At 46.0% G+C, this 16,616-nt stretch overlaps 1 long non-coding RNA gene across 1 annotated transcript in view; it reads right to left on the bottom strand.

Moving 5' to 3' along the window:
* The window catches only part of LOC109283814 (uncharacterized), an 89,134-nt gene that overhangs the window by 50,995 nt on the left and 21,523 nt on the right, over positions 1-16,616 (bottom strand). The window contains exon 3 of the long non-coding RNA XR_002091081.2: positions 13,945-14,190. This is a non-coding gene — a long non-coding RNA (uncharacterized LOC109283814). The remainder of the gene's footprint in view (positions 1-13,944; positions 14,191-16,616) is intronic.

The raw sequence follows: 16,616 nt of genomic DNA, 5'->3' as shown, positions 1-16,616 counted from the left end.
TCGTTTCTCAGCTTCTGATTGCAATACCACTATAACAGAGAGCAAGCCTGAGGACTGTCTGCCCCTGCTTACTAGAAGGACATTAATTGGTGCGCCCACTTGCCCAGGAAGCAGCAAACATGGGTCTTAAGTCCTGCTGACCCAGAAACAGCTTGAACCTGCATCGTCTTTTCCCAACACAGTGCTCTAACCACTAGGTCATAATCTAGGCCTTGCTTAGAGCTCTCCCCATCTCTTCTCTCCAAGCTTGCTCCCTTGGCAGCCAAAACAGGGAGGTAAGTGAAGATATGAGGTGCTCCAAGGTTTTATCCTGGTTCCAAATGCAAAGAAGAAACTCATGTGTTATGTAGCCATTTCAGCCACCAAATGTTAAGTTCAAAGGGCGGTCCTATTCCACCACTGAGAATTACAATCCCAAACTGCATAAGGGTGAAGCAATGCAGTTACACAGGTGAACCGTGTATAGGAGTAGGCCTACGAGACCTGTGAGATGAAGTGTGTCACCCAAGGCCATCCAGCAGAACAGTGGCAGAGTCCCAGGCAGATTTCCAGCATCTACATTCCCAGCCATGTAGTCTCAACAAGACAGTACACTCACCTCAGAGCAGCTGGATGTGGTCAAGAATCTGTAAAGCACTATCAGTGATTGTTTCCAAAGCCCTGACAACGTGCTTGGCACAAAACAGTGTGGAGAACAAGAAACAAAGATGAAAAATACTATTGAAATGCTAATGTTATGGCCCTTTACCCTTGCTTGTCTCTAAATCCAAATGACTGTTTCCTTTTGTTTTTAGTGAGACTGTCGGGAGCATTGGAAACACAGACATCGGGTGAATGTATGTGATTTGCATTTTTTTTAGGGTTTCATTTATTTCCCTTAATGTCTTTATAATTGTCTATAATTTCTTTCATTCCTTTCATCTCAGTGATCTTTTGGATGGTGAAAGACCGTCTCCAAATACAGTAGTCTAGAGGATAGTTATGCTACCAGTGTGGGGGATTTCTCCAGAACAGACTTTTTCTGGCAAAGGGAGTCATGTTTTAAAGGGAAGCTCATCACACCTTCCACATGGTTTTCCTTCTGTCTGGCAATTCCCCGCACAAACTTCCCCACTAACAGCCTGCGCAATGCATCTAAGTTGCACCTAATCTGTGGGTTTGGAAGAACCAGCTCATTTATATGGCATCCTCTATGTGCAGATCACTGTTAGGACAGCACAATGGGGCCCTTGCTTCTAGGCAGTATACAAGCATGCCCCAGAGGTAGCACCAAAACACATGAAAACATAGACCAACCTCCAGAAAAAAAAAGAGAGCATGCACTGGTTTCTCCTAAGCATTGGGCATGTCTGTGTGCTTCAGTACTGCACCAGGGATCACTGCAATGAGGACTGCAGCATGAGCTCTGCATAAGCTGTCCCTCCCCTGAAATGGAAATCAAGTGGTGTACGTGCATCAGTAGGCTCAGCAAAGAGCAAGAGCTGCCTGGATCCAACAAGTACCGCACCACTGGGTGGTGACATGGCATCAGGTTGGGAAGGCAGCATGCACAGAAGCAGGCATGGTGCACCTCACCACACCACTCCCTGCTTGGGCACAAGCAGCCAAGACAGGCCCATTGGCACAAAAGCTCGCAGGACACTGCTTTGCAGTGATGCTAAAACAACAGCTAGAAACATCCATCATAAAAGTGGAAATGAATCCCAGGTGAGCTGACTGTGGATGTGTTTTGGTTTACAGGGATTTCTGTTGACATGTGCCAGGCCTGGGACAGAGAAGACTCGTTAGACACGTCTGTGGTAAATATCCTGTAAAACCTTGGGTCACACAACCGTGGGAAGTTGGCCTGTGAAAGGTCTCTTGGCTCCCTCAGCTGACCCTTTGCATTTTGCAGGCTCTTCACTCTTTCATTCAGTTCTGATATCTTTTCTGTCATCTCTACGCAGAAGTTGCCTCTAGCTATGCAGTGGAGTCAGTTTCCCAGCCTGGTTACTCTACTTCTTAAGATCATTGGCTCCAATCTTGCTATCCCTGAAGTCAAGGGGTATTTCTCCACTGGTTTCAAAAGGAGTAGGGCTGAGTGCCTTTTCTTAATCTCGTTCCTAACTATTGCTTCTTTTACTCTGGCCCACCATGTGTATTATGTACTTAAAAACTAGCTGTTGTCTGTGATGCACGTAATCTTTGTAAGCCCCTATCTTGCATGCTTAAGCATGTCCTTAAAATAAATCACGGACTTTACATAAAGTAAGATGTTACCTTAGGAATCATCATTGACGAAGGGTATTAAAATCTTCGGATGCACTCGAATGTAGATCACTAATACAAAAGCATTGTTACTACTGACTACAGCATTAGTGAGCTCATTACTGGAAGCTGTATCCAATTCTCATGTTCACACTAAATGGATGCTGATAAGCTAAAAGAGGTACATACAAGAAACATGAGATTGAACTTAGGTCTAGAAACCCTTCCTCAGTGTGAGAGACTAAAGAAACTATCTATTCAACTGAAAAAGAGAGAAGGCTTAGCAGCAATTTGATTGTGGGCCAAAAGCACCTCTATGTACAGAAAGTTTCTAATTGGTAAAGGCTCTTAAATCTTCCAGAGAATGCAGTGGCTGGAAAATGTAACTGGACAGATTCATTCAAGGAATACAGTGCACCCTATTTTTTTGTTACACAACAGGTTATTAACTACAGGAACAACTTACCCGGGGGTACGATGAATTGTCCCTCAAATGAAGTCCTGAAATAATTTCAGGTGATGCTCTAGCCTTTCTTTTATGTAGACCCAGTCTTTATTTGGGTTGATGCTGATAGCACTTGCTGACGTTTTGCAGGCAGATTCAGACTAGGGGGAATCCCTCTGGTCTCTCTCTGTCCTTCAAATCTATAAAGACTTCGTACATTTGAGACCTTAGTGCATCCTCTCTCCTTTCTATCTTTTGGATTCCCCTTCTCTGCACTTCCTCTAGTTCTTCTGTCATCTTTTTACATGCTGAGGACTAGAACTGCTGTCCCCCACTCATTCTAGATAAGAAGTTGCCCTTGTATCCATTCTTTGTGACAATACCCATGCTGTTAGCCCCTAGCTACTTTGCTCATTCCTAGAGATAAACTTGGGCTCATTGCTTTCTGGAAGTCCTATAAATGAAGGATACCTGTGCTGTGTCTTGCCTCTGCTCAGGCTGGCTGGTTCTGCAGGATTAGTATGGAATGTCTTCCCATCCATGCAACCTGCTGCTCTAATCTCGACATTACAATGGGTAGCTTGGGTCTGTTTCCTTAGTGCTGCTCACAGCAATGCTAAATGCCACACTTCATTGCTCAGGTGTCACATCCAAGAATTGTGGGGGTTGAACAACACTTCCTGACCCCAGTGTTGCAAGCCCCCCAACCTGGATGTGCACAGAAAGGTGCAGAAAGGAGCTAGCAGAGCTCTTCTGGTAGGGAACGGAAGGTGGACAGCAAAGGCAGTGGTAGAGTTACAAAGCATTTTCAGGAGGGGCTAGCAAGTGCAGCAGGAATAAGCAAGAGAGATACTCACACTGCACAAAAAAAGTTGAAGCAGAGAGAAACAGTGAGGATGTTATGAGGAGGAGGGAAAGCAGTGGAGGCAGGCAAGGGGCTGAGCTGAGTCTCTTGTATGGAAGACGGTTGCACACTTAACTTCAGAAAGTAGGACAGAAGGGGCCCTCTTTGCATCCATGGACTCGGACTTCATCTGGTCATTCATGGCACCACAGGGAACCGTGGCAGGGAAGACAGCCCCACCACCACTGCCTGCCCCTCATTCTGTGACTGTGTAATCCTGAGAAGTGCAGATCAAACAGGACCTGGCCTGACTTTTCTTTTTTTTTTTTTCCTCTTTCCATGGAACAGTTTGAGACACTGCCTGAAGATGCTGGACCTCCCATAACAGAAGACATGGGGGTCGAGACAGGTATGCATGGGGAAGTGACACTGGCTAAGTTAGGTGATGTGCTCAAGGTCATGTAGGAAGTCTGTAGCTAAGCCAGGAAGCGACTCGAGACCTCCTGAACCTGCATTCATTGACCTACCCAGAGACCATCATTGCTACCCTACCTACTGTCTCCCATGCAGCACTGCAGGAAAAAGATAAATTAGGTCCTGACCTTCAAGCATGAAATTATGCAGAGCTTGGCCACAGCAAAGGATCCAGTCAAGCTGGTTATCAGTGCCCCATCCTAACACACACCTTCCTAGCACACATGGCTTATTCCCTTTCTTGTAAACTCCTTTTTGGCTAAGCACAATGGCTGAGTGATTACAAGAGTGGGCTGGAAATCCAAAGGTATTTCCCTGTACAAAATTAAATTCTGTAGGCTTGTTTCTTGAGGAAGGGAATTGAACTAAATGACCTTTGTGGACACCCTTGTTTTATTCTTCTATATTAAGTGACTGTTCTTTTCTCCACAGCAGCTTGTGCCAGTTTGCCAAAAAATCCCATACTGGATCTGGTATTGGCAACAGGAGATGACATGATAGGGGACCTCCACATCGGTAGCCATCTGGGGGACAGCGATCACCTTATAATAGAATTCAACATAAGACGTCGAGTGGGTAAGGTAACTAGTAGGGTGAAAGTGCTAGACTTTAGGAAAGCTGATCTCAATGCACTCAGGCGATTAGTCAAGGAAGCACTGCAGAGTAGGAGTTTTGAAGGGATGGGAGCCCAAGAAGGGTGGCTGTGCCTAAAGGAAACGATCCTTAGGGCACAAAGCAAGACGATCCCCGAGCGAGGCAAAAAAGGGAAAGGGGCCAGAAGGCTTCCATGGCTGACCAGAGAAATCCAGGGCAGCCTAAGGGCCAAAAGGGGAGCACATAAAAAGTGGAAACAGGGTGAGATCACTAAAGATGAATATACCTCCTCTGCTCGTGCTTGTAGGGAGGCAGTTAGACAGGCCAAAGCTACCATGGAGCTGAGGATGGCAACCCAAGTAAAAGACAACAAGAAATTGTTTTTTAGATATATTGGGAGTAAAAGGAAGGCCCAGGGAGGAATAGGACCCCTGCTAAATGGGCAGAAACAATTGGTGACAGATAGGGAGGACAAGGCTGAACTCCTCAACGAGTTCTTTGCCTCAGTGTTCCTAAGCGAGGGGCATGACAAGTCTCTCACTGGGGTTGTAGAGAGGCAGCAGCAAGGCACCAGACTTCCATACGTAGATCCTAAGGTGGTGCAGAGTCATTTGGAAGAACTGGATGCTTTTAAGTCGGCAGGCCTGGATGGGCTCCATCCGAGGGTGCTGAAGGCACTGGCCGACATCATTGTAGAGCCACTGGCGGGAATATTCGAACGCTCGTGGCGCACGGGCCAAGTCCCGGAGGACTGGAAAAGGGCTAACATGGTCCCCATTTTCAAAAAGGGGAGGAAGGAGGACCCGGGCAACTATAGGCCGGTCAGTCTCACCTCCATCCTTGGTAAAGTCTTTGAAAAAATGATCAAGGCTCACATTTGTGAGAGCCCGGCAGGGCAGATTATGCTGAGGGGAAACCAGCACGGGTTTGTGGCGGGCAGGTCGTGCCTGACCAACCTAGTCTCTTTCTATGACCAGGTTACGAAATGCCTGGACACAGAGGAGGGGTGGATGTCGTATACTTAGACTTCAGGAAGGCCTTCGATACGGTATCCCACCCCATACTGGTGAACAAGTTAAGAGGCTGTGACGTGGATGACTGCACAGTCCGGTGGGTGGCGAATTGGCTAGAGGGTCGCAACCAAAGAGACGTGGTAAATGGGTCGGTCTCGACCTGGAAGGGTGTGGGCAGTGGGGTCCCGCAGGGCTCCGTCCTTGGACCGATACTCTTTAATGTCTTCATCAGCGACTTGGACGAGGGAGTCAAATGTACTCTGTCCAAGTTTGCAGATGACACAAAGCTATGGGGAGAAGTGGACACGCCGGAGGGCAGGGAACAGCTGCAGGCAGACCTGGATAGGTTGGACAAGTGGGCAGAAAACAACAGGATGCAGTTCAACAAGGAGAAATGCAAAGTGCTGCACCTAGGGAGGAAAAATGTCCAGCACACCTACAGCCTAGGGAATGACCTGCTGGGTGGCACAGAGGTGGAAAGGGATCTTGGAGTCCTAGTGGACTCCAAGATGAACATGAGCCGGAAGTGTGACGAAGCCATCAGAAAAGCCAATGGCACTTTATCGTGCATCAGCAGATGCATGACGAATAGGTCCAGGGAGGTGATACTTCCCCTCTATAGGGCGCTGGTGAGACCGCAGTTGGAGTACTGCATGCAATTCTGGGCGCCACACTTCAAGAAGGATGCGGATAACCTGGAGAGGGTCCAGAGAAGGGCAGCTCGTATGGTCAAGGGCCTGCAGACCAAGCCCTACAAGGAGAGGCTAGAGAAACTGGACCTTTTCAGCCTCCGCAAGAGAAGGTTGAGAGGCGACCTTGTGGCTGCCTATAAGTTCATCACGGGGGCACAGAAGGGAATTGGTGAGTATTTATTCACCAAGGCGCCCCCGGGGGTTACAAGAAACAATGGCCACAAGCTGGCAGAGAGCAGATTTAGAGTGGACATTAGGAAGAACTTCTTCACAGTTCGAGTGGCCAAGGTCTGGAATGGGCTCCCAAGGGAGGTGGTGCTCTCCCCTACCCTGGGGGTCTTCAAGAGGAGGTTAGATAGGCATCTAGCTGGGGTCATCTAGACCCAGCACTCTTTCCTGCTTATGCAGGGGGTCGGACTCGATGATCTATTGAGGTCCCTTCCGACCCTAACATCTATGAAATCTATGAAAAACAGCCTTCCTTGTTTAAGACAACACTGAATGCTCTGGCCAGAGTGCACTCGCTCCTGTCATGTTGCCTACCACACCACAGGAAATTTTGGAAAATTGAACCTGAGATTATACCATGTTAAATTTGTTGTAGGAAAAATAGAGTTAGGAAAACACGGGGCCTGGTGGAGGCTGCTAATTGTATTTCATGAGCGTTCGCAACTTCATTCTCATGTAGTTAGGATGCTCCTTTCGGGATGCATTGTTCAGGAGTTAAGGTGCACTCCCAAGCGGGTGGCTGTTCCACCGGAAGGGAGTTGGAGACAGAGGTCAGGAGCCAGCTCAACCAGCTTTGGCCCTTTGTGCCACAAAGGGCCAGAGCACTCCTTGAGATAACTTGGAGGTGCCACCTAGCAAGGGTGGGGGATAAAGCCAGCAGGTAATGCCATTTGGAGAAGGCAGTATTCTCCATCTGCAGTCACTGGGTCGTCAGAAAGCCCCTGAAATCAGAGGTGCTGACCCGTCCTTCTCTGCACCAGTAGAAGGAACAATTTTATGAGTCTTTTGCTACAGCACCTGGGGTTTAGGTCAAGCTCTCTAAGCAGAAGAGCAGCATGGCACAGCTGCCTGAGGGGAACAAACACCCAGGACTGAGGACCTGTTGGTGTCCCTGACCCCTGCTCCCCCTTGGGAGCTCAGGGCCACCAGGGGCCGCCTATGAGCTCCTACATAGTAGCATCACGGTTAGTGCTCCCCCACACCATAGCTCATTGCTACTGCCACATAGCTTTTCATGTAGACATAGGAGTGGCTGCTGAAAGGGAGAGTGAACAGAGTATGACCAGGGTGTTTTTTTTCCCCACTATTCCTCTCTTACCTCCAGCATTTAAGATCCAGGTAGTTTGAATTCAGAGGCTGTGCCCCTAACTTCTGTTTCTGCCACTTCATCACTTGGGGCACCTATAGACATGCAGCAAGCCTGCTCTGATACTGTCATTACCAGGGATCTGGGTTTTCCATTTCCCACGAAAAAAATGGGAGTTAACGCCGAATGTTATCTTTTATCAAAGGCAAACATGGATTTCTTGTTTTACAAGAGAAACCTGTGGATTTTGCCTGTAGGCTGGCAGAGTTGCAGCCTGCAGGGAGCTGGGAGGAGGCGGGAGGAAGGCAGTGAGACAGGGGGTGCCACATGGATGGACATGCATGTGGCTCCAGGCAACCTGCAGACTAGCTCCAGCAGGTAAGGGTGGGGGGAGAAAGAGGGGCATTGAGGCCCCTATAAGGAGGGATCTGGGTAGGGCTGGGGATGCTGCCCCGCTGGGTACGGGCTGGGGCTTCGGGCTCCTCTGCTCCCTGCTGTGCTGGGTCATGGGGGAGGGAAGCAGGGCAGCTTGGGGACACTGATGCAGGTGATGATTTGGGAGCTTTGATGGCTGGCTGCCTGGGGGGTGTTGGGGGGCAAGCCTTGATGGGGATCAACCCAGTCTACAGGGGGGACTGCCTCTTTCCCCAGACTAAAACCCTGGTGGAGTCTGGGGCCAAGGAGGTGTGTTAAACACCCCTTCCCCTGCCCAAACTTACTGCTGGCTGCAACCGTGGTCGACAAATCCCAGAAGCACCTGGAAGCAGGAAAAGGAGGTGATGAGCAAGCTCCAGCACTACAATGAAAAGCAAAACCCCCACAGCCTGTACCAATCTGACAACCAGGGAGAATCCCTTCCTGACCCTTGTGACAGCCAGCAATGCTATGAAGCATGAGAAATACCTCTAGTATAGCAAAGGCATAGCTATTCCTAGTCATCCCTGATGATGCTTATCCATTATTTTCTTGAATACCTCCAATGAATGAGAGCCCACAACTCTCCTAGGCAGTCCATCCCACTGCCTCACTGATGTCCTTTCATTGATGAGCTGATAACTGCAAGTAAAATCTTCAAACAACATCTCTCTCAAGCAGCTCAGTCCAAGGCAGCAATGGGGTCACCATTGCCCCTCTGAAGCTACTCAATCAGCCCCTCTCTCAGCTCAAGATTTAGGTGAAGGATAAGACAGAAGTGAGTCCTTTTGATGACTGAGACAGGTAAATTCATAACCCAGAAGAGCCTGCCATACCAACCTGTTTTCATCCTTTGCCTTGGTATCCTGGGTCACAGTCACACGCCTCGAGATCCTTTATGAAACTTGGCCTGTGTTTGGGTTACGCTGCCTCTCGGTGGAGAAACACAATGTCCTGCCCCATTTAGCACTCACCAGCCCATCACTACAGACCCACACGAGGTCACCTGGTGACTGATTCACAGGCCAGGGCTGGAACATGGCTGGCTACCTTTTGACATGTGCAAGGAGGGTTTCTAGCGCTAGTCTTATGATCTCGGTACATTGCTCCTGAACAGATGGTTCAGTGGCAGTGTCCAAGGTCTAGGCCCTGGGCACAGAGAGGATGAGGGTTAGAAGTTATCAGCAAGGATGTGCTGGGGGGGGAGGGAAAGAGGGGGTAATGGTCAGTAAGGATACTGGCAAGGTGATCGGGATGAGCCCTGGCACCTCAGTGTTATATCCCAATGGCTGATAGATATGCTTGGTATCCCCAAAGAGGATAAGGAGCTCTTTGGATACCTCCTTGTCTGAGCACTGTGGGCAGTTCCTTCGTATGTGCTCAGTCCATCACCTTCCATCAGACAGCTCTTGCTTTATCCTTGAGTTGGCTAATAGCAAGTCCATGCAGCTTTAGTTTATCACCAAGGGATGTATAGTGTACATTATTATTCACCATTGGTGTTATGCCTGTTTACCATACTCAAGGGATACAAATTTAGCACCCTGGGGTGTATCTGAACTTGGGTTACATGTAGGTCACAAAGTGTGTACCATAGACAAAGTTACACCCATAAGGCAAGGAGCAGATCAGAATGGTTTTCAGCCCATGTCTCAGTTAAAGACTGTTTCAAGACAGTGGAGAGAACCTGGAGGTAAAACAGGATTATCAACAATAAAGGGACTATGAGGAGCAGCACTCCCACAGTGAAAGACAAAAACACCAATCTCATTCATGTACAGACCGTGCATGCCAACTTTGTCACAAAAGTCATGGAAGTAGTCAATGGAGTTGGAGCCACAAAAAGACTTGGTGAAGATCTAGGTGATCCGAATCAGGCCAGTGATTCATGAGGCACCTGCTAGTCTCACCACATGCCTGGCCACTCATCATGGTCATGTAGTGCAAGGGCTGCTGTAGCAGGGTCTGCCTCCTGAAGATGTCCATGGCACCCCAAAGTAGCAATTCTGATCTTTGCCCTGTCCTGCCCCCTCTATTCCCATAGGCCACTTCCCCACACTCACCTGTGACACCTTGATCTCTAAATAATACAGATATGGAAGGCTGCTCTCAGACACTAAGAGGGAGCTTTGGATGAGCAGCCATGTTCTGGCCCCAATCCCCACTTAAGTAGGGCATCATTATTGCTCTTGGTACCAGGCTCATAGGCCCTGCCTCAGTGTCCTGCTCCACCCCAAGCACCTTTAGGCCACTTATCTGCTCAGGTCTTATTTTCTAGCCCTCCTGGCCTTGGCTCTTACCTATCCCCAACAAGCCAGCCTTAGGGCATCCTATCCCTTCCGAGACTTGGCTCACACAGGGACTCAGGCCCCATCTCATCTTCAGCCCCACTCAGGCTTCAAACCCTCTACAAGGCTTCAGTCCCTGCAGCCCACTGGGTCTCAAACCCTTACAGAGTTCAGGGAGGGTTACCTTGCATGGAATATCTCCCAAGCACTCCACCCACGGTCTCCATGTACACCTACAACCAAAACCCAGGCCTCTAATACAAACTTAAGTCTTCATAACAAAAAAAGAAAGAAAAAAAAAATATTTTTCTTCCTCACCAGGGCATCCAACATAATCTAGTAGCTCCAGACCCACGCTTATATGGCCCTTTCTCCTCCCCCTTCTGGTCACTTGACCCGGCCAGAGGTTAACAGGGAACAGGTGCTGCTACTTATGTTCATTAACAGCCTCCCATTCCCTTACCTACAGGCTGAGCCATGTGGTGCTCTTTTTTGATCCATATGCCCTTGCTACTCATTGCAGCTAGACTTCCTCCTGCGAGCTGCCCTTGCTCTGCTGGCTCTCCTTTGCAGTGTTGGTGTTGCTCGTCTGCCAAATTATAGGCAGCATGCACCTTGCAGCTTACTTCCCAGCAAACTGCACTCCCCCAGCTTGCTTCCTGTCCCTACTTCTTTCCAATAGCAGACCTTGCTTGTGCTTTAATGAGAGCCACACCCCAGAAGCATATGTAAAGATGTTTTACCTGACTCATGGCTGGTTTTCTGAGCCTTCTTACCTGATCCTAGACTCTGTTCTCTAACTGATCTCTCAGTTCCCTGAAATGGTCTCTCCCTGCATTTTGCTCAACCATCCTGACCCTAGTCAGGACCTCCATTCCACAAATGGCCCCAGCCCCTCACATCCCAGTGGGACACAGTGGAGATTTATCCTGCAAATCTAAAGGAGCAATAAAGTGAAGGCCTGTTTATAGAAGGTACTGCTCAGTGGAGATGCACTGATTGATACCATCTGAGTATCTAATTTGATCGCTTCAGAAGTATTTTACTTTTTTCCACATCTGCAATATATTAGGAATATTTGTTCCTTCCTGTGTGAAAGCCTAAATGGCTCTCCCACTGACTCCTCAATGTACGTCTCCACTGACTACCCTTCTTGCATGCAGACCAGCCTCTGGTTCTTTCCTATTCATACCACCTGGGAAGAGCACATACCAGCTGCAGATGTTTCTTCAGCCTGATGAAGGGTATTTATATCTTAAAACTTGCAAAGAAGAATGTTTCCAACTATTTGAGTCAGTCTAATAAAAGATATCAGATTTACCCAAAGAACCTTGTCTGATTATGTCCTTAGACCAATATGGCTACAACCCATACCTTCATAAAGGAAGGCTTTTTTTAATTACCATTTTCTATATTTGAACTATCATTATGTATAGTCAAGTAACTCCCCCACTAAACTAGTCAGAAAACCTGTTCTCGATATTTTGTTCTGTGCATTTTAAACTGAGTGAATGATTACAAGCACTAAGGAAATTCATCTTTAAAAAATGAAAGATGGTTATTTAAATGTGAATAAGTCAATGCTTTTACATCATGTAGGATGTGATATGTGTTGTCCTTCTCTAAGTATGCTGGAACATCAATCACTGAAGATATTTCCAACTTGTCTCGAAACATTAGGCTCTCTGATTATGCAAGAAGTTAGTTCCCCATCTGGTGTAAAAATTCATAGCTGCTCTTTGTAAAGAAAGCCATGATATATATGTCACCTGGAGACCCTTTTTTTTCCAAGTCCTTTCCCATAATGAGGTTGAGTAAAGCACAAGCCACAAATTCAAGACAATATTCATGTTTTATTTTTTTCTCCCCAGGGTGCTGGTAGTCGTAGTTGTAATAATAACCACATTAGTAATAATAACAACAACAACAACCGAATGAAAAAGCAGAATCTAAATCTGAATTTGAGATCATGATCAAAACATTTTGCACACTGACCACTTTTAGATACTGATCTATAACCATTGCCTCTAATGCAACGGGTCCCAACCCTTTTAGTAATGAGGCATCCCTCAGAAAATGTCAGCTCTTAGTTTTAACACTTTTTTCACTATGGAAAAACAGTAGAGCAAAGAACTAAGAAAGGTCAAAAGTGGTCACAGTGTTCTTGAAACTCTGGTTTCCTATTTGAAATCTCTCTAGGTCTATTTTATATTCATTCCTTACTCTCAAAATTGCCCTTTTTGGGTGTCAATTCTGGACAGTTTTCTAAATTGCTAGAAGTATTTTCTTGGAGAAGAAACTTTTTTCTTTTGGAAACTCTTTTTTCACTGGGGAATGTTGATTATTCTATCTGATTTGCAAGGAAAACACAGTTCATATTTTGCAGGATTTGCCATGGAACAGTAATCCCAATTTCCATGCAGTTGTACAGTACCAGATTCTGGTCTCCACTGAGTTTGCTGCTACATCATTTCTAAGAAAGGCCACGCTCCTGGAATTATTGGACTTCACAGGATAGGCTGCTTGTTGGAAGGGAGAATGGACTGAGGGACTGGCATCTTGAAAGCCATTTTGGCTTGACATAGTTAAATCACCTTCCAAAATCCCCAGGCTCACCTATCTACTGCTTCCCTGTGGTAAAATACAAGAACAACCCAAATCCAGTATCACTACAGTCACAATTTGTACAGAAGCCCAAGTGAGTAGACACTGAGAAGAAATCATTTCCAACCCTTCAGCATTGTGTGGAAGAAATCATTAGCTCTCTTGCAAAACCCATACAAGGAAATCATGATTAAGACTCCCAGCACCTGAGTAATCACTGACAACTACTATCTAAAAACTATTATCACTCCCCTTTAAACATTCTTCTACCCTCCTTCCAGATCTCAAATAGTCAAACCTCAAGAAAACATTTTATCACAGAAAAGAGAAAGATCCTGTGATATTCTCCAAGAGGGATTTTTGGAGATATAGAAGATACTTACAAGCTGTTGCAAATAGTGCAGTAACAAATGACAATATCAGCATCAAAGAAGATAAATTGCAACAGACATCAAGACAGTAGCTAGGGCAGAGCAGCATCTTAGCGACTAACTAGTTCAGGGAGACATAAGCTTAAAATTAGATATAGAGAATATTTAAAATGGTGTAGAGCTAAAGCAACACAATGGGAATTGGTAGAAATAATCTGTATTAATAACACAGTTGATTGTTTCTATAAAGATGTTCAGTGAAACCACAGTCACTGGAGAATAACTGACTTCATCAGAATACACCACCTCCATCTAATCAGTTCCCATAGTACTGTTTTGATGTCCTTGTTTCTCATGCTGTAGATGACTGGATTCATCATTGGTGGTATCATAGAATACAGAACAGACACCTCAAGGTCCAGAACTGATTTGGGCTTCATATAGGCAATCAGACCAGTGCTACCAAGCAGGAAGACTACAATGAGGTGGGGAAGGCAGGTGAAACTGCTTTATGCCAGCCCTGCTCAGAGGGAATTCTCAGTACACTAGTGAATATCTGAATATAAGACACAAATATAAACACAATGCAACCAAGACTTAAACACGCACTAAAGATAAGAATCTGAATGTCACTAGTAAATACCTCTGAGCAAGAGATCCTAAGGAGCTGGTGGACTTCACAGAAGAAGTGGTTGATGATGTTGGAGTGGCAGAAGGGCAGCCTAAAAGTGTTACCAGTGTTCAGAGCAGAGTACAGAATAGCAGCACTCCAGGCAGTGGCTGCCATTTGCAGACAAGCTCTCCTGTTCATCACTGTCTCATAGTGCAGTGGTTTGTAGATGGCAATATAATCGGTCATAAGCCATGATGGTAAGGATGGCGAGGTCTCCTACAATGAAAAAGAGGACGAGAAAAACTTGGGTGACACATCCAGAATAGGAAATCAACCTGGTGTTCAGTATGGAATTGGCCATGGATTTGGGAACAATAGAAGAGACGGATCTAATGTCTAGGATGGACAGATTTCAGGAGGAAGAAGTATATTGGGCTGTGGAGGTGGCTGTCAAAGGTTATGAGAGTGATAACAAGGAGATTCCCAATCAGGGCTGCCAGGTATATTATTAGAAAAATGGCCAAGTGTAATATCTGCAATTCCAGGGCACTGGAGAATCCGGGGAGTAGGAACTCAGTCACAGTGGTGCAATTGGACATCATCATCCACAGTGCCTTTTGGGATGCCTGTGGAGGAAAAGGAAATGACTGTGTCAGCAGAAGAGCAAGCAAGAGAATAACCCCACCTTTCCTATCCACAATCATGCATATCTTATTTTTTTTATAGTGCCACCGTATTTTCAGTTGAAAGGCCGGTTTGGGGGGGGGGGGGGTTAAATGAAAAATGAGGGCCCCTAAAGTAACAAGTGTCAAGGTGGGCAGCCAAGAGCTGTTTCTTCAGGAGTGTTTGCCAGCCTGGTGGGAGAGTGCTGGCTTAGAGGCTTGATGTTAGGGGTTCAAATCCCACCCTGGCATAATAAGCCAGGTTTTGAGGATTCTGAAGGATAGTAGGGTAATTCTATTAACAAGAAACCACAGCTTTCCCCACAGCTTTCGGAAAGACTGTAAGCCATCTACTAACATTGCTGCTGTGAGGTGGGTAGCCTAGGGTTTGGCGTTTACAGATGACAACTTCTGTGGAACAAATTCCACAGAACTTCTACCTAGAGAAGTAGGAGAAACACACTAACCAGAGATGCTGTAAAATCTCCTTCCCTGGAAATTTTCAAGAGTAGATTGGATGGACACTTGGCTAGGAGGGTTTAGTCAGGGACAATTCTGTGTTGAACCTGGGGTCTGTACTAAATGACCTTGAGGGAGCTCCCTTTCAGCTCTACTTTCCTGTGATCAGCTAATGCATGAATCCATTGAAAGCAATTGTAAAGCCCCCACTGAGTTCTGTAGAGGAAACATGAGATTGACCTCCCACAAATCCTAAGGATAATCACAAAACTAAGGATAACAGCAAGTAAGGAGTAATGATCAGATTTTAAGGTGCCTAAAGAGGCAGTCAGGTGCCTAAATCCACTATTTCATGACAAAGCAATTTATAAAACTACTACCTGTCTCTTGGTACTTAACCATCTTTACACATGCTCTGGGGTTTGGGGCAGAGGAGAGGGGCATTTTAATTAAAGTGGCTACAACTTCTCATGTATTCAGAGTCCTGCACTTCAAAATGGCAGTGGGGTTGCTTTAACTAAAGCTCATTGAATGAGTTTTAGTTAATGTGCCCGCACCACTATTTTGAAGTGCAGGGATGCTGAATACATGAGATGCAGAGGCTGCTTGAGAGTGCTAATTGGCGTTCTCCAGCAAACTTGGTTAATCGATCCTGCTCCAACACTCTGCAATTATAGCACGTCAGAGCAGCGTCCCTGCACACCTACAGGCACCCTAATAAGTCTCCCAGGTGCCTGTTTTTCTAACCATTGGTAACTTAGCCTAAATATTAGTATTCCAAGCATTGTTGCTCCTCCATAGAAAATGTCCAAAGGTATGAAAAATCAGTCTCATACTTGTGAAAAACCATGATTTCATGTGCAGTACAAATGCATCTACCATCTTCCCAGTACTTGACACACATTTCTCATTTTAAGGCTCACTTTCAGGGACTGATCACCTCTAAGATCAAGCTTAACAATTTCCTTCTGTCATAGTCCACATCTAATAGGGAGGGAGGCATTTGGGATACGAGGTAAAGCTGGGAGGGTGACCTTAGAGAATGAGAGACCCAGGTCACAGGTAGAAAACAATCACAGTCCCCTGTGGGAAGAGAAAGGGGAACAGGTTTGTTCTGCTGAGTGGAAAATGGAAGCGAAGTATCATGTGGAACAGTCAGTCACCTATAATTGCTAGTAAGAAAGCAAAGGGTCAGGCTGGAACTAGTCCGAAACCAGTGCCAAATTTAATTTATTCTGAGCCATGTTCCCAGGAAGCAGGGATTATGCTACTGGGAAGAACACAGTTTAAGAACCTATGTAGAATAGAAGAAATTTATGCTCAAATACAAATACCTAGCAGATTTTCCACAAACCTGCTTACACTAAACTGCATGAAGGAAGAGTTTGTATACATGGTTGTTGGTGACAAAATATGAACATACATTTGTGCTGCTTTTGTGAAATGTATCTTGCCCATTTTTATGATGCCCACTTTTTTGACCTGTACTTATTGTAAGCATTATTATGGTCAGGCATTAAGCTATCAATTTACAAATTCTAAAAATAACATTTGAAATATGAGAACTTGATTCTAATCAAG

Source organism: Alligator mississippiensis, chromosome 3, assembly GCF_030867095.1.
Source record: "Alligator mississippiensis isolate rAllMis1 chromosome 3, rAllMis1, whole genome shotgun sequence".
NCBI classification, from domain to species: domain Eukaryota; kingdom Metazoa; phylum Chordata; order Crocodylia; family Alligatoridae; genus Alligator; species Alligator mississippiensis.
This window is presented reverse-complemented; position numbering and strand designations above follow the sequence as displayed.